Source organism: Malania oleifera, chromosome 9 (assembly GCF_029873635.1).
Source record: "Malania oleifera isolate guangnan ecotype guangnan chromosome 9, ASM2987363v1, whole genome shotgun sequence".
Taxonomy (NCBI): Eukaryota; Viridiplantae; Streptophyta; class Magnoliopsida; order Santalales; family Ximeniaceae; genus Malania; species Malania oleifera.
In genome coordinates this window covers 18,418,896-18,444,701 of record NC_080425.1, presented here as the reverse complement: position 1 = coordinate 18,444,701, position 25,806 = coordinate 18,418,896, and the positions used below count along the sequence as shown (strand labels likewise).

At 34.1% G+C, this 25,806-nt stretch overlaps 1 pseudogene; it reads right to left on the bottom strand.

Moving 5' to 3' along the window:
• The window catches only part of LOC131163378 (subtilisin-like protease SBT3.5), an 83,499-nt pseudogene extending 69,100 nt beyond the window's left edge, over positions 1 to 14,399 (bottom strand).
• Between the last annotated feature and the right edge of the window lie 11,407 nt (positions 14,400 to 25,806).

Here is a 25,806-nt window from a genome sequence, read left to right as displayed (position 1 = left end):
TCTTGATTCTAATGTTCCCCATTCCGACAATTTTCCATGAAACATCATTTCCTATCAAAACATAACCAAAATTTACCAAACTGTAAGTGGTGAACTAGTTTTTTTTAGGTGTCATGTGATAAGAACATCCTGAATCTTGGATCCAAGAATCCTAGAGGCATTCTGGATTCGATGAAACAGACTGCATATCACCATCATTGCTCCTTGAGTCTCATTCTTCCATTACATTAGCAGATTATGACGAACACATTTAATTTTCTACATTCCCCTTCCTCCACTATAAACACTCTGATTTTATGTGCCCAATTTTTCACACTTAAAACACCTTATGTCCTTCTTTTTCCCGGTCTGCAACCGAAATTTATCACAACTTGATTCGCTCTGGAACTTGCTTCTCCCACGATCCTGGTTCCCCTTCACCACAAGCCTTCACCTTGTGAACTCTCATCACTATCCTTTTTTACTCTGATGAAACCCCAACAATGTGATCGTGATATCATCCAAAATTAGGCTTTTTTTCCCGCATGTGAAATTCGTAACCAGATTCACATACGTAGGATATATAGGTAGGGAATTCAACAGCATTAATGCCTTGTCTTCATGCTCGAACTTCACATCAATCCGTTTTAGATCACTGATGATCTAATTGAATATATTGATGTGTTGATTCATATCTGAACCCTATGCCATCTTAAGCCCATACAACTTTTGCTTAAGATACAACTTGTTCGTCAATGAATTGGACATATACTAGCTCTCCAGTTTCAACCAAATTGCCATCTGCGATTCGTCATCCATGATGTGATACATCAAGTCATCGGCCAGACAAAGCCTGATAGTAGTCATAGCCTTTGCTTCCAACTCCTTCCAACTTGTGTCGTCCATGCCTTTCGGCTGCCTCTCGTATAATGCCTTCAACATACCTTGCCATACCAACAAGTCCTTAACCCTTCTCTATCGAAGTCCAGAATTTCTCAATCCATCAAACTTGACAATGTTGAACTTCACAGAAGAGATCCTGACCATTGTAACCAATAGCTCTTATACTAATTTGTTGTGTAAAGTGGCCTGAATGCCAATACGCAACAAAAACCACAAATCAAATCAGAACATGCGATGCAAGCAACCCACAATGAATATACGTGTTGGCTTTATGGGGGCCAACAGTCAACCCTATCCGCAATAGGGCAGGGGCCCAATGATCATATTGGCTTGGCAGGCCATGCTCGCGGCACCCCTGTTTGGAACTGGTGCAACCCCTCATGTCCACCCAATGCTTAGTGCGGGGCTTTGCGCTGCCATTTAAAGGTATTGGTTGCGCCCCTTCTACCACAAATTGGTTTTAGAAGAACCGGTAGCACTGATCCTGACAAGTGGTATTAGAGCGAGGTTGCGGGTTCGAGCACCCAAGGGTAGTTTCTGGTGGGGGAGGAGATTGTTGGCTTTATGGGGGCCAGCAGTCAATCCTGTCCGCAATAGGGCAGGGGCCTAAGGATCGCATTGGCTTCGTGGGCCAAGCCTATGACACCCCTGCTTGGAATTACACCTTAGGTTTCATTGGTATCAGAGCGTGGTAATAGAAAATCCTAACAAGTAGCTATATAAAGATCTTGATGTCACAAATAGCAGTAGCTCCCTTTGGTGAGGGTCAATCCTCAACTAGGCCACCCATTTTTTCTGGACTAAGTTACACTTTACGGAAGCAATGAATGAGAATCTACCTTCAAATAATGGACTGGAAGGCATGGAATGTTGTCACAAATGGAAATCTGATCCCCACTAAACTAGTAGATGGAAAAGAAGTACCTAAAGAAGAAAAAGAACTAACAGAATCAGATTTCAAAATGCTGCATATTAACTCAAGTGCAATAAATGCCCTATACTGTGCACTTGATGCAAATGAATTCAATAGAGTAATGGTGTGTAAAACAACTATAGAAATTTGGGATAAATTAGATGTAACATATGAAGGCACAGTAGATGTTAGGGAAAGTAGAATTGATATGTTAACCAATGAATACGAAGCTGTTAGGATGAATTCCGCTGAAACTATAACAAGCATGTACACTAGGTTTACAGATATCATAAACTCACTAAGTGCCTTAGAAAAAACATACTCCACCTATGAGATGATTCGTAAAATTCTAAGAGCACTTCCACCTATTTGGGAACCAAAAGCCACAACCATAACGAAAGGGAGAAATCTCAAAACAACTTCATTAGATAAACTCATAAGATCACTTCTAACCTATGAAATGATTTTGAAAGAAAGAAACACTGAAAATAAGAATAAGAAGTCTATAGCTCTAAAAGCCTCAAAAGAACATTTAAGTGAAGAAATTAATGAATCCAGTGAATTAGAAGATGGAGACTTAGCTCTCATAACTAAAAGACTCGGAAAATTCCTCAAAAGAAATAAGAAATTCACTAGAAAATACAACTGATCAAAAGATGAAAAAGGTGAAAGTAATAAAAGGGAATACAAAAGCAAAAATGAACCTCCCACTTGCTATCACTGCAAAAAGGCCAAAAACATCAAGTCGGACTACCCACAACTCAAGAAAGAAAAAAGCAAAAAGAAGCCTGCAATGAAGGCAACTTGGGATGACATAAGTTCGAGTGAATCAAAGAGCGACTCAAGCGATCAAGAAGTAGCAAACATGTGCTTCATGGCACACAACGAAGAGGTAAACTCTTACTACTCTCTCTCTGAGGATTCGTGTGATGAATCATGTAGTAACTCATGTGAAAGCATGCCTTCTTATAAAGAACTTCAAGATGAATTATTCTCTCTGCATAATAAGTTCATTAAGGTCTCAAAGAGGAACATAAGCTTGAAACAACAAAATGAAACACTTAGAAATCAGCTTGAAACCTCAAAACTTGTTGAAGAAGAAAAAGATTTAAAGATTGAAGAGCTTGAGAAGAAAGTAGATAATTTGTCTCAAAAATTAGCTAAGTCTCAAGTGAATGAAGATAGCAAGAGAGTGCAAGAAATAAATGATCTTAAAAAACAAATTCAAGAGAAAGAAAAGGTCATCTACAACTTTACCAAAGGTGAAAATAACTTCGAAAAAATGGTAGGACAACAAAGGACGGAAAACAACTAAGAAGGAATTGGTTGCAATGGAACACCAAACAAAAGAAAGAAAAACTTGTTTATGGGATATTTTGTAAATCAATCCAAATATTATGCAAGTACTTCATCAACAAATATTTATGAGCATACTACTTGCTATATGTGTAAAAATAAAGATCACAAAATGTTCAATTGTCCACTCAAGAAAAAGTACATTAAAGTAAAAAAAGAATGAAAGATAAACACCAAAACTAGACAATACTTAAAGAAAGTTAAAAAAGTATAGGTTCCAAAAGTAACAACATAAATCCTTTCTTGTAGGTTTGCTTTAGGACCACTCCATCTAAGGATAAATGGTACTTGGATAGCGGATGTTCAAGGCATATAACGGGAGATAAATCTAAGTTCACTTCTCTCACTCAAACGGATGGAGGATTTGTAACCTTCGGTGACAATGCAAAAGGAAATATCATCGGAATTGGTAAAATAGGTAAAGACTCTTCACTCACTATAGATGATGTATTGTTAGTAGATGGTCTAAAGCATAATTTATTAAGCATTAGTCAACTTAGCGACAAAGGATTTGAAGCAATATTTAAGAAAGACAAATGCATAATTTAGAATTCTAAGGATCATAAGACACTATTCACTGCACATAGAATGAACAATGTATATTGCATAAACCTTGATAGCTTGAACTCTCAATATATAACTTGCTTAGCTGCCATGAGTGAAAATAGTTACCTTTGGCATAGAAGGCTAGGACATGCTAGCATGGATCTTATATCCAAGCTTTCTAAAAAGAATTTAGCTAAAGGTTTGCCTAACACCAAATTTGTTAAGGATAAAGTTTGTGATGCCTATTAACTAGGGAAAAAAAAATAAAGAAAAGCTTCAAAAAGAAGAAACATATATCAACTGGTAGACCCCTAGAACTCATACACTTAGATTTGTTTGGCCCTACTAGAACTCAAAGCTTAGGAGGAAAACAAGACGCCTTCGTAATTGTTGATGATTACTCTAGATACACATGAGTGTTATTCTTATCTAACAAAGAGGAAGCTTGTAATTCGTTAATCACTCTATGTAAGAAGCTTCAAAATGAGAAAGGGTATAATGTCTCAAATCTAAGAAGTGACCAAGGAAGAGAATTTAAGAATCAAGAAGTTGAAAAATTTTGCAATGAACATGGCATAAGTCACAACTTTTCAGCACCTAGAATCCTACAGCAAAATGGAGTTATGGAAAGGAAAAATAGAACCCTTCAAGAAATAGAAAGAACTATGCTTAATGAAAATAACTTACCCAAGTATTTATGGGCTGAAACTATAAGTACAACTTCCTATGTAATCAATAGGGTTTCTATTAGATCAAGCCTCAACAAAACACCCTATGGATTATGGAAAGGAAGAAGGCCTAACAAAACTTACTTTCACGTCTTTGGATATAGGTGTTTTGTACTCAATAACAAAGACAACTTAAGAAAATTTGATGCTAAATCGGATGAAGGTATTTTCTTAGGATATTCTACAAATAGTAAGGCCTATAGGATCTATAAAAAAAGAACACACCATAATTGAATCAATTCGCGTAGACTTTGATGAATCAAATCCTTTTTCAAGAGAAGTAAAAAAGGAAGAAAAATATGATATTTTCAAAAAGAAGGATGAGAAAGAAATCAAGGAAGAAAAGGAAGTAAATGAAATGAAGAAAACTTAAAAGATGAACCTATAAAAAATCTGAAATTACCAAGAAAATGGAAGTATAAGAAAGATCACCCTCAAGAACAAATTATAGGTGAACCATCTAGAGGTGTAACTACTAGATCTTCTCTGAAGAATCTATGCAATCACTATGCATTCTTCTCTCAAAATGAACCTAAAGATGTTGAAGAGACCCTTAAATATGACTCTTGGATAATTGCTATGCAAGAAGAATTAAACCAATTGAAAGAAGCAAAGTATGATAGTTAGTACCCAAACCCGAAAATCATTCGATCATAGGAACTAAATGGGTATTTAGAAATAAAAAAGGATGAGAATAGTACAATCATTAGAAACAAAGATAGACTTGTAGCTAAAGGGTATAACCAAGAAGAAGGGATAGACCATGATGAAACCTTTGCCCCCGTAGCTAGAATGGAGGCTATAAGAATGTTGTTAGCTTACGCTTCATCCAAAGAATTTAAGTTATACCAAATGGATGTCAAAAATGCATTCTTAAATAGGTATATAAATGAAGTGGTATATATATGTTGAACAACCCCCTAGTTATGAAAATATAGAAAATCCTAATCATGTATTTAAATTAACTAAGGCTTTCTATGGATTAAAACATGCTCCTAGGGCTTGGTATGAAAGACTTAGTGGATTTCTAATTGAGAAAGGTTTTTCAAGAGGAATCTTGTTCATTAAGACTAAGGAAGATGACATACTTTTAATTCAAATTTACGTAGATGATATAATATTTGGTGCCACTAATGAACATCTATGTAAAGTGTTTGCAAAATTTATGCAAGAAGAATTTGAAATGAGCATGATGTGAGAGTTAAACTATTTTCTTGAACTGCAAATTAAACAAGCAAAGAATGAGACTTTTATAAGTCAATTCAAATGCATAAAATAAATGATACAAAAATTCGGTATGGAAAATGGCAAACCCATAGGAACACCTATGAGTACCTTCATCAGCCTAGACAAAGATGAAAAGAGAAAACTCGTAGACTCAAAGTATTATAAAGGTATGATTGGGAGTCTCCTATATCTTATTGCTAGTAGACCTGACGTAATTTTTAGTGTGTGTATGTATGCACGTTTTCAATCAGCACCTAAGGAATCACACCAAATAGTTGTTAAGAGAATCCTAAGATACTTAATAGGCACTAAGAACTTAGGACTATGGTATCCTAAGGACACCAGTTTTGAAATGATTAGCTATTCATATGCAGACTATGCAGGGTGTAAAATAGATAGAAAAAGTACAAGTGGCTCATGCCACTTCTTAGGAAGATCTTTAGTTTCTTGATTCTCTAAGAAACAAAACTTCGTGACTTTGTCAACTGTTGAAGTTGAATATGTAGTAGGCGGGAGTTGTTGTGCACAAACACTTTATATGAAACAACAATTAAGACATTTCAATTTGAAATACACAACTATGCCAATTTAGTATGATAATACGAGTGCGATAAACATATCTAAAAATCCTATCTCACACTCAAGAACCAAGCACATTGACATAAGACATCACTTCCTAAGAGATCATGTTCAAAAGGAAGACATCATTCTAGAATTCATCAATACAAATGATTAATGGACTGATATCTTCATTATACCATTCTCAGAAGATAGACTCATAACCATTAGAAGAGAGCTTGGTCTACTACATAGTGGAGAAACTAATTGAAAGGACAAAGCTTAAAGAAAAACCTACAGTAAGTCAACTGACCTAGGGTTTGTCTCTTCGTGCGCTCTAAGTTTGTTTTGGCCTGTACTTTGATATGGTGAATGATACAACACTTAGCTTGGTTGTTTTCTTTCCCCTTGTTTCTTGAATAATAGACCTCATGCTTATGTGATATGCAATATGCTACATGTGTACGTATTGAAAGTGGTATCAAAGCATAAAGTTATTAGGCATGATTTAGAAACATGAAGTTTGACATGACTTGATTAATTCTTGACCATGTGTGTTTATGATGGAACATATGGATAAAAGAAAAATTGATCTACGAGCAGTGCATAATATGACATCAACATTAGTATCTAAGAAGTATAGTGGTATCCATGAATATATCACTTGGTACTTTAGATATATAGTATAATTATGAGCATGTAACGATACTGATCTTGGTATTTGAATGATGCATTATGCATGACAAATGTGACTTTTTGAAGCATTTTTTTTTTCACAAATATGAATGTTGGATACCATATGCATGGTTGAGAATTCAAAGATGTCGTAACACATATGCAAATATGAAACTACAAATATTGTTAAAATGATTGTTGTTATAAGGGGGTCTTTTTAAGGCTTACTCATATTTTTTTTGCTCCTCATTTGTCATCATAAAAAAGGAGGAGATTGTTGGCATAACTGGTCTTTTCAATCTTGTTTTGATGATAACAAAATGAAAGATGTTTTAACATGCGTTGTTGAGTGGTTTTAATTCAGGTCTAAGTAAAAGGACACTCACGATTAATCATGAAAGTAAGTTGGAGATCAAAGTCAATCAAATGAAAGCTTCTCAGAATATTGAAGAAATAAAAGTTACATGAAGAGCTTAAAGGCCAAGCAGACCTTGAAGTAAAGAATGAATCTCAAGAGGCTGCACGACTTAGTGATTAAGGAGATTATGCTTAGAAGGATATTTGTAAGTACTTCAAGTTGTTACTATTTAGATATGTGAAACTCCTTAAGATACAAAAACTTAGAGACTAGCACTTAAAAAAAAACTCTTGAAAATGTTTTTGAAAAGATATAATTAAGTTTTTCAAGTAAACTAGATTTTAAAGAAATCAGAAATAGAAAATATTTGAAAAGAGAAGACTGCCTAATCGACTGACTAGTGCAAAAAGTGACCCGGTTGATTGAGTCAGTGACCCACTCAAGTGAGTCAGCCGACTGACTTTGCGGAGAATTTTTCAATTTCAAATTTGAGGGAAAATTTTTAAAATTAATTTAATTTATTATTTTTTGAAAAGTTACCTAAATGGAAGATTTTCAAAATTATTTCTATAATTTAATATTTTTTGAAAAATTACCTAAATGGAAGATTTTCAAAATTAATTCTATAATATAATATTTTTTGAAAAGTTACCTAAATGTTTCATGTTAAATGAGGAAACTTTTTCTCAAAAAGGTCTATAAATATACCTTCCTTGCTAAATGAAGAATACATTAAAGCAATACATGATTTTTATGCTAAAACTCTACTAAAACTCATTCTTGATCACACCTTTACTGGGAGAAAACTTTACGAAATTGCTGGATTAAAAAAGGGGTCCTAATTCTGAGTTGCATCTAAAATTCTTATATCAATAAGAAAGAATATTTGGTGATTTCTAAACATTGAACTTCACATTTTTTATTTAGTTTTGGTTTTGAAGTATGATTTGAAATTTAACTTGTACAACTTTCTCTGTATTTGAGAGTGTTTTTGTATACAGATATTCATTCCTTCCTACTGGATCTTTGACGGTTCAAGGTATTGTTAAATCGTTGGACCAAACATAGGTTGTTGCTTGAAGAGGTTTCTCTTCCTGAAAAAGTGGTTAGTTATTGTAAAAGTTTTTGTTCCACCTAAAAGGAAAAAGGTATAGTCAAATCCTTAGGTGATCGATCTAAGGCGAGGACGTAGGCTGGGGTAAGCTGAACCTTATAAAAACAGGCGGTGTCGCTCTCTTTCATTTACTCTCTTTAAATTTCAACAAAATATAAATTGCGTGGATGTTGTAATTCTTTCAATTATAAAAACAACGCATATTGTGAATTAAATAAACCAAAGCCTAATTTGTTCTTAGGCTTACGGAAACCAAAAGGGAGTATGTTGGTTAATCAATTTTTTGCGGAAACTGTTAGGGATTACGTTGATTGGTTAACAACCCAAAACCCATTAGCTGAAAGTTTATTTAAATTCTGATTTTGAAAAAGGGGTTGGATGTTATTTTAATTTTCAATTCAAAGGCCAACTACAGGACTTACACATTCATAAACAAGGTTACTGAATATTGCAAAACTAATATTAATTACATGTATGGTGTTTGTTTGACTTGAATAGTTATTCAATTGGTTGTGTATGTTGTGGTTGTAGATTGAATAGTTGAAGTAAGTATTTGTGTGGATTGCCTAATCAACAAGAGTATAAGAAGTCTTTTAAAGATTGTAAAAAAATCAAGAACATATAAAAAGACTCAGGAATTTTAAATAACCCAATTCACCCTCCTATTGGGACTACACCTTAGGTTTCAATACATAAACACAATCAATCACAAAGAGAACAAGGAAAGCAAAAAAAATTTGACATGAGAATTTACATGGTTCGATAATGTGCCTAAGTCCACAGGAGCAAGCGGTTGATTTTCACTATCAAACTATCTCACCTTACAACCAAAGGTTACAATATTGTTTATATACTAACCCTATGCGTACATCAGGCTTAGAAAGTCCCCAAAGTACCCCTGTAGCAATCACTGGAGGAAAATTCTTCGAAAAAAAAAAAAGAAAAACCAATCTATTGGTCTTCTTGATTCAAATCCTGTGATCAACGCTGAACAAAACCATCAACGATTTCAGCAAACCGTCGACGATGTGGACTAAAACCGTTGATAGTTATCTCCACAGACCAAACTATCGACAGTTTCTTCCTAGTGGACTAAAACTATCGACAGTTTCTCCCAACTTCTTTGTTCTTTTTTTAACCATGTTTTACTAGTGCATGTGTTCCACTCAATATGAGCCACATATACCCAAAAACTCCTCCTTGATTGAAAATTATGCGTTTAGAAGCAAACTTAGTAACTTAGTTAATTTTAAACACTCAGATGTCCAAGTTGGGCATACGAAGTCCAAATTGTGTGGGTTCAGTCCCGACACCTCCGTGACATTGATCTAGACGTGTTAGAGCTGACGGTACCAAAAAACTCCTCTCTGATTGAAAATTATGAGCTTTGATGCTAACCTAGCAAACTTAATTTATCTAAGTACTCGGGTGTCAAACCTGGGCATACGAGGTCCAAACCCAATAGAGTCAATTTCAACTGATCAAACTTAGTTATTTAAAATTGTTTCTTAATTTAGAATATTATACATATTCAAAACTTGTACTTCTGATTCCAAACAATTATACATATTTGTCATCCATGAACTGTTACAGCCGCAAGTAAAAATTTCAAACATGTAAAATTTAGAATCGAATTGCACGTTGTATTACAATCAGCTGCTAAGAGTCCTCCTTTCTAAAAAGAAAACACAAAAAGTTTTAGTCATGGAGTAATTAGGCTTTCTTCCATTCTAGCTTCAAGTTTTTAAGATGCCAATAGTTAGCATAAAATGACTTTATAATTATTTATACCATTTTGTTTGTAAGTAATGTTATTTGGATCTTTTTGAGGCTTGAATAATATGCAAGGCTAAGAAACTTTCTTTTAGTTCCCATCATCCAAACCGCAAGCATTGTTAAATTATTTTACATGATTTTTTTTTTAATTGAATAAAAGTAATAAAGGAACGTCTTTACTTGTACCAATTAAAGATAGAGCAAAAGACACTGACATTCCCCGAGATTTGACAAAAATATAACGATCTCTCGTAAGATTTAAAAAATTCCAGTAACCTCAAAGTATAAAAAGCAATAATAATAATAACAACTTTAGTGAATATGAGTATCGCTTAAAGAAAGTAGGATAGTACCTTAAAAGTCTGGTTATCGCCCAATGTAATTAGACTGAGAAAAGCTCTATTAGTGGTGCTTGCAGCGACTGCTACGAACCATGGAGCAACATTTTTTACTGTGTAAGAATCAGGGCCAGAATTCCCAGCTGCAGTGACTACAGATATTCCATTAGCCACTGCATGATATGAACCAACGGAAATTGGATTATTAGCATAAGTTGCGAAATCAATAGCAAGCGAAACTGAAAGCACATCAACTCCATCATGAGTAGCATCATCAAATGCAGCGAGGATGTCTGTCTCAGCGCAAGTAGCACTGGAATACCAACACGCTTTATAAATTGCTAAGCATGCTGATGGGGCTACCCCGCTTACTAATCCTTGAGCTAGCCCCATAAAATTTGCCTTCTGTACAGGTGCTCCTGCTGCAGTAGATGCAACGTGAGTACCATGGCCTGCCGCATCTCGAGCAGATAAGAATTCTGTCCCATCACTCGTATTCAATTGTCCAAATAAGTATTCATATCCCTTGACATACCAGCGTGCACCAATAATTTTCCTGTCCATAATATTCTAATATTATCGTGATAAACTTTTCAATGAGAAAACTACATAGTACATTAAAAGAATGTCTTTAACTTATAGGAACTGCATAATACATTGAAAAGCTCTAAATATATAGAAAATTGGACAAAATTTTGTTATGACTACTTCATTAAAGGAAAAGGAAAAAGAAAAGAAAAAGAGTAGTTATGACTTCAAAGTATAAAATATCTACTCTTCGACAGGGAACTAATACGAAATTCTCAAATCCCGTGAGAAATAAAATAGAGAAAGAAACACACGCCAAAAAAAAAAAAAAATTTACTCGCACAAGACAATATTTATGTGATTCGGCAATTTTGCCTATATTCATTTACGGAGTTGTAGGGATTGCACTGTTATCAAAAAGAATAATATAGAGAGTGTGACAGTACAATATTTTCTCTCACTCTTTCTCAAACTGCGACGACCAATTTACTCTAATCACCATAAGAACAAATTTATATCCTGCGCACAAAACGGGTCTGGCTACAGAATCTCTCACTAAAAGACCACGCAATATTATTTCGGGTCAGGTCATCACCCGGATCAAACACAACTGGGCTCCACAAAGCCCGATGCTCTCCATATTGTTACTTACATGTATAAAATAAGATATCAAAAACATTTTAAAAATGTTTGGACAATATTTCTTGTATCAACCTTAAGCCTTTAACTCAACCACACAAGAATGAAAACAAATCATAATTAAATAGTGACAAACCAAAATAGGCAGAGTGTGTGGTAAATTAACTTGTTACAGTTAGTGAGATTGAATTTCTCTCCCTGTTGACATATGCCGTTCCAATAAGATGGGATTGATCCCATGTAATCATCTCTGAAACTTTCAGACTCAGGCCATATTCCTGCAAAACAACATTTGTGTATCTCTATATGCATAAGTCAAATCATCATAATTTACTAGAGGATATAAAAATTCCAACACTCACCTGAATCTATGACACCAATAATTGAGCTAGCGCCATTTTGATTCATATTATCCATTCCTTTCGCTACTTGGTGTTGTACTTGAAAAAAATCCCGATTTCTATTTGCATGCGCAGAAAGAACTCGATCGCGAAATACATGAATGATTCCAGGAAAGCCTGTTGATTGAATTATTAGCAAGATGATGTCAATGTTCCCTATTCATATTTAGTATTTCATTAAGAGATAGAATCATAGTTTGTCAAGCATTCTACCACCTGCAATATTCTTAGCTTGAGACTCGGTTAACACTGCTGCAAATCCAGAAAACCCATACTTGTAACTATATAGAATTGATTTTTCGGCCGCTTCTTTGCTATAAATTTAAAATACAAAATAGTTAGTCTCTTCTTTCTTAACTATTCAAATTAAGTTTTTGACTTTTAAAAGTTACATAAAACAATGCAGTAAAACACTTAATAATTGTGATTATTTTGTGACCAAAATATAAAACTTTTATGTTTTAAAAAGAAAACAACTAGTATTTATCCTCTTTACTACTATCACAATTAACAAAAACCATATCATAATAGTGTTCATCACATAATCTCAACCTTAATTTTTGCATAGCTCTTATGCATACACCATTGTGTACCATATTCTCTACAGGAAATGAATAATTTTATAAACAAATTGAATTTCATCGCTAAAAGTTACATTAACTGAAAAAAGTGAGGCTCAATAACAAAAGTTAAATGTCTAACTATTTTTGGCTAAAATTCATAACTTCTTCCTTGAAAAGTAGATAGAAATATAATGCTACTCAAGTTTCAATTAGCCCTTCTAGTGACAAGATTCTCATAATGACTTTGCAATGAAATTTTTCCGTCTGAACACACTTGGCAATGTGTAATGCTTCTCAAAATAATGTTTTTGTTACAATAAAAAATTACTGTCGCTGTAAACAAGCATGCTATTATCTCAAATCACCCCATAATTGTTTTTTTTTTTTTTAATGTTATATTATTACAACAGGAAAAACTAACCCTAAATTGTCTATATAAACAAATTTTAAAAGCAAAAAATGTATATGTATATTCATGTAAACAAACAAATAAATTGTGAAATGTGCATGAATGATTTTGGTTTGAAAGTTATTGTTGAAATAGAGACAATTTGTGGGTTGACTAGCTTCCACATGGGTTTCTTAGAAAATTCATATACTTGATCATAAAGGATTAAACATGTTATCAATATTATATATAATCTCTAATATAGATCTACCATTTGCTTTTTCTTTTTCTTTTTTTTTTTTTTTGAGAAAAAAAAAAAGGAATATTTGGTTGCATATTTGTATATAAAAATTAACATAAATACAAAATCTTCCAAGGCAAATTCTTCGAATTTTTATGGTACAAATCTTTAACTAAGGTTTAGGATTATCATGGACATGACTTTTTAAGCACAATGTAATTTTTTGAAGTTGATGTAAACATAAATATGTAAAGCTACTATTCAGCTTAACATTAAGTATAATTGAACTCACATTTTATTATGGAGCAAAAGAAAGAAATGTAATATCATATACTCTTAAGTAGCCTTGTATCTAGAAGCTTCAAAGATAGATAGTCAAAGAAGACAATGGTATGTGCTCATAGTCCATCAAACCCTATATATGGATGAAGTTAAGAAAGTGGTGGATATACTTGGTTGTGCATTGGACTCCATTATTGTCAAAAAAATTTATCTATTGCAAATGGAAATTCCATAAGGTTTTTGAAAAAACAAAACAAAAAACAAAACAAAACAAAATATTTTTACCAAAAAAATAAAGAAAAATGACAAAATATCATTTCGTATTTCATTTCATACTTAATAATGTTCTAATCCGTGTTTTTTATTGGAAAATCAATTAACATTGTAAAACTCTTAATTATAAAGGAAATCAAAATACTTTTGATGAAAAATAAAGATCAAAATCTAATTCTAGATTTTATTCCATATCATAGTTATATAAAATAAAAAAAAAAGAACAAAAAAAAAAAAAACTTTAACTAACTGAAACTATTTGATAACTTTGTCCTTAGAATGATTTATCAAACACAATTTTTTGCATTTCCATTTTGCCATGAAGTGGAAGAGTTGATGATTGTAAGAGATGACACATGTTATAAATTCTTAATATAATATCTAGTATGATATACTTTGTTTTTACTAAAAAGAATATATGAATGCATCTTTGTATATAGTTGAACATAAAATGGACTTGAATATTAAACCTCCCAAGCAAATTCTTCAAAACTTCTTTGTGTGATTCTTCAACAAGGTGTGGTTTGTCATGGACTTTGGCTCCCATGTATGCAATGTAAACCTATGAAATCAAGATAAGCATAAACATAAAGTTATTATTAAGCAAAATCATATTAAGAAGGAAGATAGTAGCATACCTTGTTATGAGAAGGTATGCTACTATAGTTGATTATGAGAACACTCCAACTATGTGCTCCACACTCAACCTTGTTTATGATTGGCACACTCTCAGGATACAAACTCCTAAGAAGTATAATAATACTCTATTAGAAGTAGAATTCAACTAACCTCAGGTTGTTGAGCCAAAACCAAGGACAACTCTTGTAGAGAAAGAATAAGAAGAATAACATCAAGCATCCTTGAAGAAGCCATGTGCACTAAGTGATTCAAGGAGCGAAAATTAAAGAAGAGGATGTCATATATTCATAATATCGTCAACCAATATATACACATAATGAGAAGAAAGGGGTGAATGTATTTGGTCATGGTTAAAACGCCAATACTAGCAATAGAATTTATTAATTGTTAGGCTATAACTTTAGCGCTATTTATGCCGATTTTTGTGGGAATATTACTCAAAATCCAAGAACTTTTTATGAAAATATACAAGATCAACAACTTTTTCACCAAAAGTAAAGAAAAAGAATATCATAATCTAAATTGATATCTAATTTTATAGCATAACTATGTTGCGGCTTTTTATGGAAAACATTAGTAAAAAATCCATAAAAAAAGTCTACATATATTTGGTCATAGTTAAAACACCAATACTAGCAATAGAATTTATTAATTGTTAGGCTATATCATTAGTGCTATAAATGCCTATTTTTATGGGAGGATTACGCAAAATTCTCAAACATTTTATGAAAGGATACAAGATCAACAACTTTTTGACCAAAAAGTGAAGAAAAAGAATATCATAATCTATATCTATATCTAATTTTATAGCATAACTTTGTTGCGGCTTTTTACGGAAAACATTAGTAAATAATCCAAAAAATTTTATGTATATTTGGTCATAGTTAAAACACTAATACTAGCAATATAATTTATTAATTGTTAGGCTATATCTTTAGCGCTATATATGCCGATTTTATGGGAGGATTACTCAAAATTCTAGAACATTTTATGAAAAGATACAAGATCGTAATCTAAAAAGTAAATAAAAAGAATATCATAATCTAAAACTATATCTACTTTTATAGCAGAACTTTGTTGCAGTTTTTATGGAAAACATTAGTCAAAAATACAAAAAGTTATACATGTATTTCGTCATAGTTAAAACACCGATACAAGCAATAGAATTTATTATGTTAGGTTATATATTTAGCGCTATATGTAACGACCCGGGAAAAAAAAATTTAATGATTAAATAATCATGAAAATGATAAATGGAATAGATAAATAAGGAATAAAGGGGAAAAGGGAAAATTTTGGAAGGAAGAATAACAAACCTCGTCGACGAATGTTCTATCCTCGTCGACGAGTATTCTTCTATAGATCATTGACGATGTTCAGTCTCTCGTCGACAAAGAGATTCCAAATGAGAGAATTTTGAATTTTAAGTTTCGTCGACGAATACAATATCTCATCGACGAAGTTCCTTGGGTGACTCACCGACATATCCTATCTTCTCGTCGACGAGGTCACGTGGCAAAATCGTGTATAAAAGGAACTAGGGAAGCTTCCTCGCAAAGAAAACATTTTCCTCCGTTTTCCCTTTCTATAAATTGCCTCCTCTGCCTTCTCTCAGAGTTTCCAGACCGGATTCAGCCCAAATCAAAAAACGGGGATCGCTACGGTGTTCTAGGGAAGATTGTCTACACATCTAGCAGGGCAGATTTCGAAACTGGGCTTTTCAATAAACGCTCCAAAGTTGAGGTAAGGGTTAAGATTCTTGGTTTTGAGAGTTTTAATATTTATTTTAGGTTTATAGGCTAAGAAAATGTAGAAATGGTAGATTATTTGGGGTTTATGTGATTAAACTAAGGTTTTTGAACCAGGATCTGGGTGAGCGTCGCAGGCATCATCTTGGGGATTCCTGTTGGCATAGTTCAAGAAACTAGATAAGAGGGAATATATATTAAACCAGATTTTTATGAATTAATTGAAAAATGAAATATGTTATGAATATACATGTATATGCTTTTGTATGAGTTTAAAATGCCAATCATTTAAATTACGTTTTCTGAGCTTAGGGTTGTTTATTTAGATATGTATATATGAAAATGAACTGATGTAAGTGAATGATATTTTCAGGATAACTATATTAAAAGGAAAGGTATATTTTTAGTATATAAATGTTAAATGTAGGTTGACTTATTTTTACAGGAAATATATATATATATATATATATATATATATATATATATATATATATGAATTTTACTGTTAAATAGTGTGGCATGAGTAAAATAGAATTTTGTGTGGAATTATGTTATATGTATGAGATGCAGGATATACAGGAAATGAACTGAGTATGAAAACGATATATGAAATATGTTGGATCTGGGTGTTAATGCAACCATGGAAATAAAAAAAGCTGAAAGACGTTGGGACTAATACAAACACAGTTGAAAGATGCTGCGACTAAAACAAAAACAACTAAAAGATGTTAGGTAGTAGACTAACGCATTTCTATGTAGACTAACACAAAAACAGCTGAAAGATGCTAGGTATATGATGAAATGAAATGAAAATGAAAATGAAATGGAAATAAATGAAATGAAAATGAAATGTGAAATGTGAACGATGTAAATTGGGAAAGAGCCACGTAAAGTGAAACGCTACAAAATGTCAAAGTTAAGAACATGAACATATGAGAATTACAGGATAACGACAGACAGAATAATGTATTATGGTATTATCAGTATTTATCCTAATAGAACATGTTACATATTGGGCAGGGCAAACTCTTCGCCCAAAAGCTTGCTGAGAAAGGTGAGTGTTCTGGTAAGTATCGGATATAGTAGTAGGTTGCATATCACACTATGGTGGAGGGAAACTACTTGTATAGGTAAGTAGATTTCCATATTCTCGGGAGTCTTTGCTGGTAAACCTTTGGATGAACTGTGTGAGTACGAGATTACTTCTTCACCTGAGGGCTTACTGAGTAAGGTAAGTGTCCTGGTATGCTTCAGTTGTGACCTTCGGGTTGCCTAAAGTATCAGAGCAGAGGGGTGTTACTTGTATGAGCGGATAATCACCCCTATCCTTAGGTTTTTCTCATAGGTAAAATATCTTACATGTGATTGATTAGGTTCATAAAATGATTTTAGAGATTATGTTAAAGATCTTCAAATGCTGAATATTATGTTGATTATAATTTCATGTTGACCACACGCTGATTTAATATATTGTTTCTTCCCTTATCGAGATGTGTCTCACCCAAATACGAATTTTTCTTTTTCGGGACCTCCACGAGATCGAGTTTAGAGAGCTCAAGGTTATTACAACATTTTTGGGGTATATAAAGAAAAGGGAAAGGGTATAATTTTGATGATATTTTTGGGATGTGAATATTTGATAATGTATGTTTTATGTTTTAAGTCTCTTATGGGTTGTGAATACTGGAAGTTGATGGTTATGTTTTTTGAAGATATGTATATATATGGATGCAAATGGTTGAATGGATTATTATAGAATGTAGATAGAAGTATAAAATTTTGGTATTATATTGTTAGAAGATTATTTTTATGTTTTTCGCTGCATAAATGATAATAGAATGTCAAGTATCAGGTAAATGAATGGATTAGTAGAACTCCAGACCCACTTAGAAGGTCGGGGCATTACAAATGGTATCAGAGCAATGTCCACTCAGAAGTGTGATGAGATTCACATCGCTTGGTTATAAATATGTCAGAGCATTAAGTTTTGAGATTCTACAAACTTAGAGATGATTTATACCAGTGTATAGGAATCATTTAGGATAAGGATATTAGATGGATAGGTTAGGTTGGGTGTTGAGAAGTATAAGATTTTGCTTTGTACTTTATATGCGAAAATACGTCGACGATTTCCTGTGATTTTTTTGAAGCAGTCGACGGCCTCAGAAAAGCCATGGTAAACCTTAGATGATTTCGTTTCTGAGCTGTGAGACTGATCCTTATATGGAGAACTTGGATGTATATTAGATTTAAATTATATAATTGTGTTGTTAGGGTTGTGATATGGAATTCTTATCTCTTTCCTTTACTATTTTCATAATGGATCCTAGAGATGAGGACGTAGAGGTAGAAGGAAGGATGATTCAGAGACTTTGAGTGAAAAGGATATTGATACCTTTGTGATGTTGAGGGGTATACCCTGATAGGTTAGGGCAGAAATGAGGAAGGATCCTAGAGAACATAACTGCCTAACTGCAGATAAGGGCATTAGTATCAAGGAGTTTATGAGGTTGAACCCTTCTACTTTTGAGGGAGGACCTATTTCGGTGATTCCAGAGAACTGGGTTTAGTAGATGGAAGAGATATAGGAGGTACTCGACTGCATGGACGAGCAGAAAGTCCGTTATGCCGCATTTAAGATGACCGGAGATACAAAACGCTAGTGGCTTTCTGTGAAGCTACTAGAGGAGCAGAGGATGGTAAAGATAGCTCTGACATGGGAGAGATTCAAGGAGCTGTTCTTTGAAAGGTATTTTCCTTTATCTGTTTGAGAGGAAAAGATTGAGAAATTCACTAACCAAGTCCAGAGGGATATGATCGTTATGGAGTATGTAGCGAAATTTGTGAAATTTTCTCACTTCGCACCATTTTTTATTCTAAATGAATTAAGGCAGGCCAGAAAATTTGAAAAGGGCTTGAGACACAGAATTTATGAGTTGGTGGTGGGATTCCAGGTTTAGAATTTCTCAGACTTGGTTGATAAGACTTCAATTCTGGAAAAGAGCATCCAAGGCAGTACAGAGTCTACAGAGCAGAAGAAGAGGCCTGCACCATCCAGTTTTCAAGCTAAGGTCACTCGGGGATTAGGAAAGAAAGGGAAAGATGTAGTTGGCTTGAGGCAGGAGGCAAGAGGTCAGGGTTATCCTGGTTATCAGGGTAGTCAGTCCTACCCCGTATGCCAGACATGTAATAAGAGGCATAGGGGTAAATGCTGGTTTTAGACTCCTAGCTGTTTCAGGTGTGGTAAATCGGGGCATATTAAGAAGAATTATCGAGAATCGTTACCTGTTGTACCTACACAGAATCAGGATTGAGGAAAAAAACCAATACCACTTGGTAGAGGTGGTCTAGCACGAGTTTACTTGTTGATCCAGCTTGAACCAGAGAATGCCAGAGGAGCAGGTATGAGTTTATGTTTAAGATAATAATGATTTAATTTGACTATGGATGATTGAGAAGGTTATATGATGATTATATTATAGATGATGCAAAAGTATTTAGTGATATATACTAAATTGTAGGGAATATATTAAGTTAACCAAGGTAGAAATGTGAAAAAGAATGATTAGCGAAATTTCGAGGACAAAATCTAAAGGAGGGGAGAATGTAACGACCGTAAAAAAAATGTAATGATTAAATAATTAGGAAAATGATAAATGGAATAGATAAATAAGGAATAAAGGGGAAAAGGGAAAATTTTGGAAGGAAGATGTAACGACCCAAAAATTATACCATTTTTTTTTACCTATTTACTTTGATACCCCTAAATTATCTGCTATAACCTCCCTGGCCCCAAGTGAGCACTGAGGAAACCTTGCTCATATTACATACCTAAGCAGTGGAAAATATAAAAAAATACATCCATATTTCCAATACCAGAATCTAGTTTTTCCCCAAAACAAAATTATATAGTTACACATCATCCCAGTATCATATATCCCAAAACTCCTAGTTTCTAGCCAAAAATATAATCATCTATTAAAACTTACCTTACAAATAGAGTAGTGTACTTGCCCTCTCTATCTATGAGCCTGTTCCGCTTGCCTAACTAGGTCACTTAAAAAATATTAAATCACTGAGATGAGACAATGCTCAGTAAGAGTAAATATGCTATTACTAGTGTGTGGCAACTGAGCTTACAAACATATTATACTGACAAATAACTAAAACTAAATTTAGCTGGAAAAACATCTCATATAGTTTAAAATGCCACTAACATCACTGCGTACTATTTATTCATAATTCTAGTACTACAAAATATCTACTAATATTTTATAAATCTATATACATAGAAGTAATTGTGATAATACCCTGGAAAATTGTATATCATGATTTAACCTTTACCCCTCCTCAGCCCGGCCTTGACACAAACTCCGTGGCACGATAGCTGCTAAATTGCATACCACCAATCCTCAGCCCGGCGCTGACACAAACTCCATGGAACGGTAGCTGGAAAACTGAACTAAAATTGCAACGATACCGTGCTCTGCTGATAACTGATCTAATTCATCTGGGTCTAATACTGTAAGTATATTTTATCTTTCTATTTCATCATGATTTCAAAATAACCATAACACTATAAATCTAATCTAAAATACTAAAATATCTTACTGAAATAACTGTAATATCTAACTAAAATATCTGACTGAATAATATGTAATATCTAACTGAATAATCTGTAATGTTTGAGTGTTATGGTTTTGGAAATCATGGAATTCTGTAAATGCTACAAAATATCTGTCTATAAAATATCTGTAAAATATCTGTCTATAAATTATCTGTCCATATATATATATACACTGTAATTTATAATTCTGTAAAATCTGATAATACATATTTTTGTGCATTAATTCTGATAAGTTATAGTATTCTAAAAAACTATATAAACTCTATACTGAACAAATATCTACTCAAGCCACATAACTAATAAAGCACATGCTCTGAAATCCATAAAACTATATAATCAATATTTTACACCTTGTTAAACAAATACCATATTTTACTGATAAAATTCCTAAATTTCCTAGCATAGCATATTTTCCTTACCTATCTGGTTAGGAGGCTCACCTCCAACTCTACCCTCATGCCCTCGGCGTACCAATCTCAAAATCCTACAATAATTTATACAAATTCCTCAGTGAATCATTGAATTTCCCTAGAAAATTATCCACTCATATTTCCTGAACCTACCTATTCACAATTTCTTAGACTTTTATATACCTGGGCTTTTGAAAAAAAATATCTGCTGGGCTTCTCAACCCATGCCTGCAAGGTCCCAAAAACACCTTAACCCTAAAAATGTAACACCCTAATTTTGTTCCACAAAACACTAGTATATACCCTCATAGCATAAAATCCAAGTCAGATAAAACTGGTAATACTAAAAATACCTAAAAATTCACTTACCTTGATTTTGGGATGGTTCTCAAACTTCCCAAATCAAATTTCTGATCTGGTTAGGTTGTAAAGAATCTCTCCAGGATCACCATGGTGGCTTCTGATCGTCGAATTGGGAAGAATCAGAGCCGAAATCATAGAAAGAAGGCAGAGAATCCGAAATCTAAAGAGAGAAAGGAAAGGGAGACTGAAATTTTCATCAAAAATCGTCGTTTTGCATATTTATAGGTGACTTGCCACGTGGCCTCATTGATGAGCCATGTCACCTCGTCGATGAGTCCAAAAGGGAGTTCGTCAACGAACACCTAACCCTCGTTGACGAGTTTCAGGCCCCGAAATTAGCCCTTTCGGTAAGTTCTCGTCGATAAGACACGTGTCCACATCGACGAGCCTAAGAAGGATGCTCTTCGACGAGCGCCTTGCGTTCGTTGACGAAACCCTATGAGTCCCCTTTTGAAATTTTCCTTTTTCTCTATTCTCTTTTATTATTTAATTATTATAATTCTTTGGGTCTCTATATTTTCTCCACTTCATAACATTTTGTCCTCGAAATTTGCTATCTGTATTGAACACTATCCATTAAGGAAAATGGGCTACTTATTTTATTAATTACCCTCACTTATGACGGAGGAATATCGTGGTTACATAAGTAGCTTTGGGAGATTACAATTATACTCATAAAAGAAAATTTTCCCCAAAAACCAAAACACTAACTACCTTATAACCTAAAATATAACTATACATTCATCACTCTGTACTGAATAAAATAAAACTATCGTTATCTGAAGAGTATGGACTCCTATTGTATCCCACTAAATAGGTGTGGGTATTTCTGTCTGATTTCTTCCTCAAGCTCCCTCGAAACTTCCTTTGTGGCATGATTTTTCCACAAGACTTTTACTAACTGAATTTTCTTAGTGCGCAACTCCAGTTCCTTCCTATCTAGGATTTGTACTAGTGCTTTCTCATATGACAATGACTCTCTAAGCTCTATCTTTGCATAACTGATCATGTGGGTTGGGTCTAGGACGTATTTCCTCAACATGGAAACATGAAATACATCGTGAATTCTAAATAGAGCTGGTGGTAGAGCTAGTTTGTAGGCAACTGACCCCACTCTCTCTAGTATCTAAAATGGGCCAATGTACCTAGGGCTTGGCTTACCCTTCTTCCCAAATCTCATAACTCCTCTTAGTGAAGCTACCTTCAAAAATACCTGATCTCCCACGTCAAACTTTAACTCCCGATGGTGAGTATCTGTGTAGCTTTTCTACCGACCTTGAGCTGCACTAATTCTATTTTTAATAAGCCGAACTTTATCATACGCCTGCTGCACCAACTCTGGTCCCAATACTTAACTTTCTCCCACTTCATCCCAGTATAATGGAGAACGGCACCTCCTACCATAAAAAGCCTCGTACAGTGCCATCCCAATACTGGCCTAATATGTAACAACCTGCCTATTTTACCAAAAAATTTTTATAATAATAACATGCGTAATGATCCACATAACCTACTAAACTGACATAATCATGATCAACCTGGACCCATAGGTACCAAGGATATACCTGTCATACACCTCAGATACCTAACCAGCGGAAAACATAAATTACATACATACCATCCAACAGTTACAATACCAGAGTGCTACTAATCTGTCAAATATCTATATATATACATCCCAAAAAGACCAAAAAGGTTAACTAGGATCATATTCCAAAAACCCGCCGACCCTAACTCAGTAACTCACCCTTCTACTGGGGTAGTATGAACTGTCTCTACTGACACGGAGCTCAGTCTGCCATCTATCAGGATTCCCTAAAATGTTTTGTAAGCTGGGGTGAGACACCTCTCACTAAGGGAAATAAACAAATATCAGTTGTGTGGTGATATGAGTATATTCGTACTATAATAGATAAACAATACATAATACTTGTCTGGATAAAAACTAATGATATAATACTAGATAAAACATACATAACCATGATTATGTTAAATCATACTAAATTTCAATTACAATAAAATCATATGCTATAACTAATAGTATTGAAATATTACCCAGGATGAATAGCTATCTGATGTCATGTATTACCCCCCTCCACATGACTGGGTTGTGTAGCCCGAAGGCGGGACCTGACAATGGCTGGCCCACCACTGCCAAGTCAAATGTGTCTGTAAGTACAATGGGCCCGCCCCACCTTGGTATGGACTTCCAAGGGAACATCTACAACACTACACTGAAGCCATATCGATTACCCATCTCCCACACTCTCTACTAGCAAGTGTGATAGCACTAGTATGAACTGAAATGAATAGCTATGGTACTGAGCCCTAAATATTGATCTAAACTAAACCATACGAGTTCTGATAACATATAGTGTGTTTACATATATTGATTTAAAATGAAAGTAGATTGATAGCATTTTTCTGAATTCTGACATATCACACATAATCACGGTCTTTTACCGAATAACATACATAATTACGGTCTTGCGCCAGTTATCAATCACGGTCTTGTCCTAAGCATATTAGAACATACTGAACTGAAATTTGTATTGCTTATCATAAAACTTTGAAATCATAATTTCCTGTATTATTTATGGTTTTCTTGAAAAGCAATTTTAAACATGCTTTTATTGAAAATCTGACATAACATAATATTCATAAAATGATACTCATGCCATACAGTTTTAAATAATATTAAAATTGAATACCTAAGTTGAATATATTTTTGATTAAATATTTTAAAACCGTTTTCCTATTCAACAGCAGTGTTCCCAAATATTCTGATATATACATAATTATTGTAAATACATTCTGTTTTAAAACAATAATTTTTTATAAAAATAAACTGACTTAATTTATCCCCTTACATGGCTATTGAGAAGCCCACAAATTTAATTAAATCTGCACCTGTGGTGTTCCCAGTTCAACACCCTAAAATTCACATTTTTTCCTAGTAAAACTTCAATATTATTTCATCTACTACACCTCATCGACAAAATTCAGGCCCTAGGAAACAGTCTCTCGGTAAATTCTCGTCGACAAGATGCATGTCCATGTTGATGATCCTAAGAAGCCTGTTCATTGACGAACGTGTCACGTTCGTCAACGAGACCCTGCTCCCCCTTTAAAATTTCCCTTCTTTGCTCTCCCTTTATTATTTAATTGATATAATTCACTGGGTCTTTCCTTTCCCTTCTTTCCTCTACACGTGGTGTCGAATGCATATACAATCCCATGAACTCATATTCCTGCTCCCTAGGAGGTCTGAACACTACTACTTCCTATGACAATCAATCACCACATAACTAGAGAATAACCAATCCATCCCCAGTATGACGTCAAATCCCCACATGTCGTACACTACTAGGTTCTTCGGTAGCAGCCTTCCCTGAATAACCATTAGCCAATTTCCTAACATCTTACTCTAGATCGTTACACTCCTAGTCGATGTAGCTACAGACAACCACTCATCCATCACTTGGGCTTCAACCCCACACAGTTTCACAAAACTTGCAGATATAAAAGAGTGGGTTGCTCCCGAATCAAACAAAACAATAGCTCTTTTCGAAAGCAATAACATGGTACCTATCACCACGTTTCCTGCATGCTTAGTATCTACTAGAGTAAGAAAGTACACCCTCGTTGGAGCCATGTTTGCCTGATAATTTCCCCGAGGCATTTGATTACTTCCACAGTTCTGGCTCGGTGCAGGCATATCGCTCCTTTGTGCCTGGAAGTTTCGGGATATGTGGCCCAGATTGCCACAGTTGTGGCAGTTACCCCAGAATGACTGGCATTCATCGTTATGCCATTTATGGCACCTAGGGCATTGCATGGAAGATGGATCCCCCTGAGGACCCTGACGTTTGGTATTCTAACAATAACCCGAGCCATAGTTCTTCTTCTTTTTCCATTGTCTTTGTCAAGGACTAGTCTGAGGGCCTCTTCCTCTGTTCCTGTACGACCTTATCCCGCTAAAGGTTAGCCTCAATTATGATGGCTTTATCTACCAGGATAGAAAACTCTTGAATCTGCAGCATACCCACAAGAATAAAGGATTAAACATGTTATCAATATTATATATAATCTCTAATGTTGATCTACCACATATTTGTATATAAAAATTTACGTAAATACAAAATCTTCCAAAGCAAATTCTTCGAGATCATACGGTACAAATCTTTAACTAAGGTTCAGGATTATCATGGACACGACTCTTTTAAGCACAAT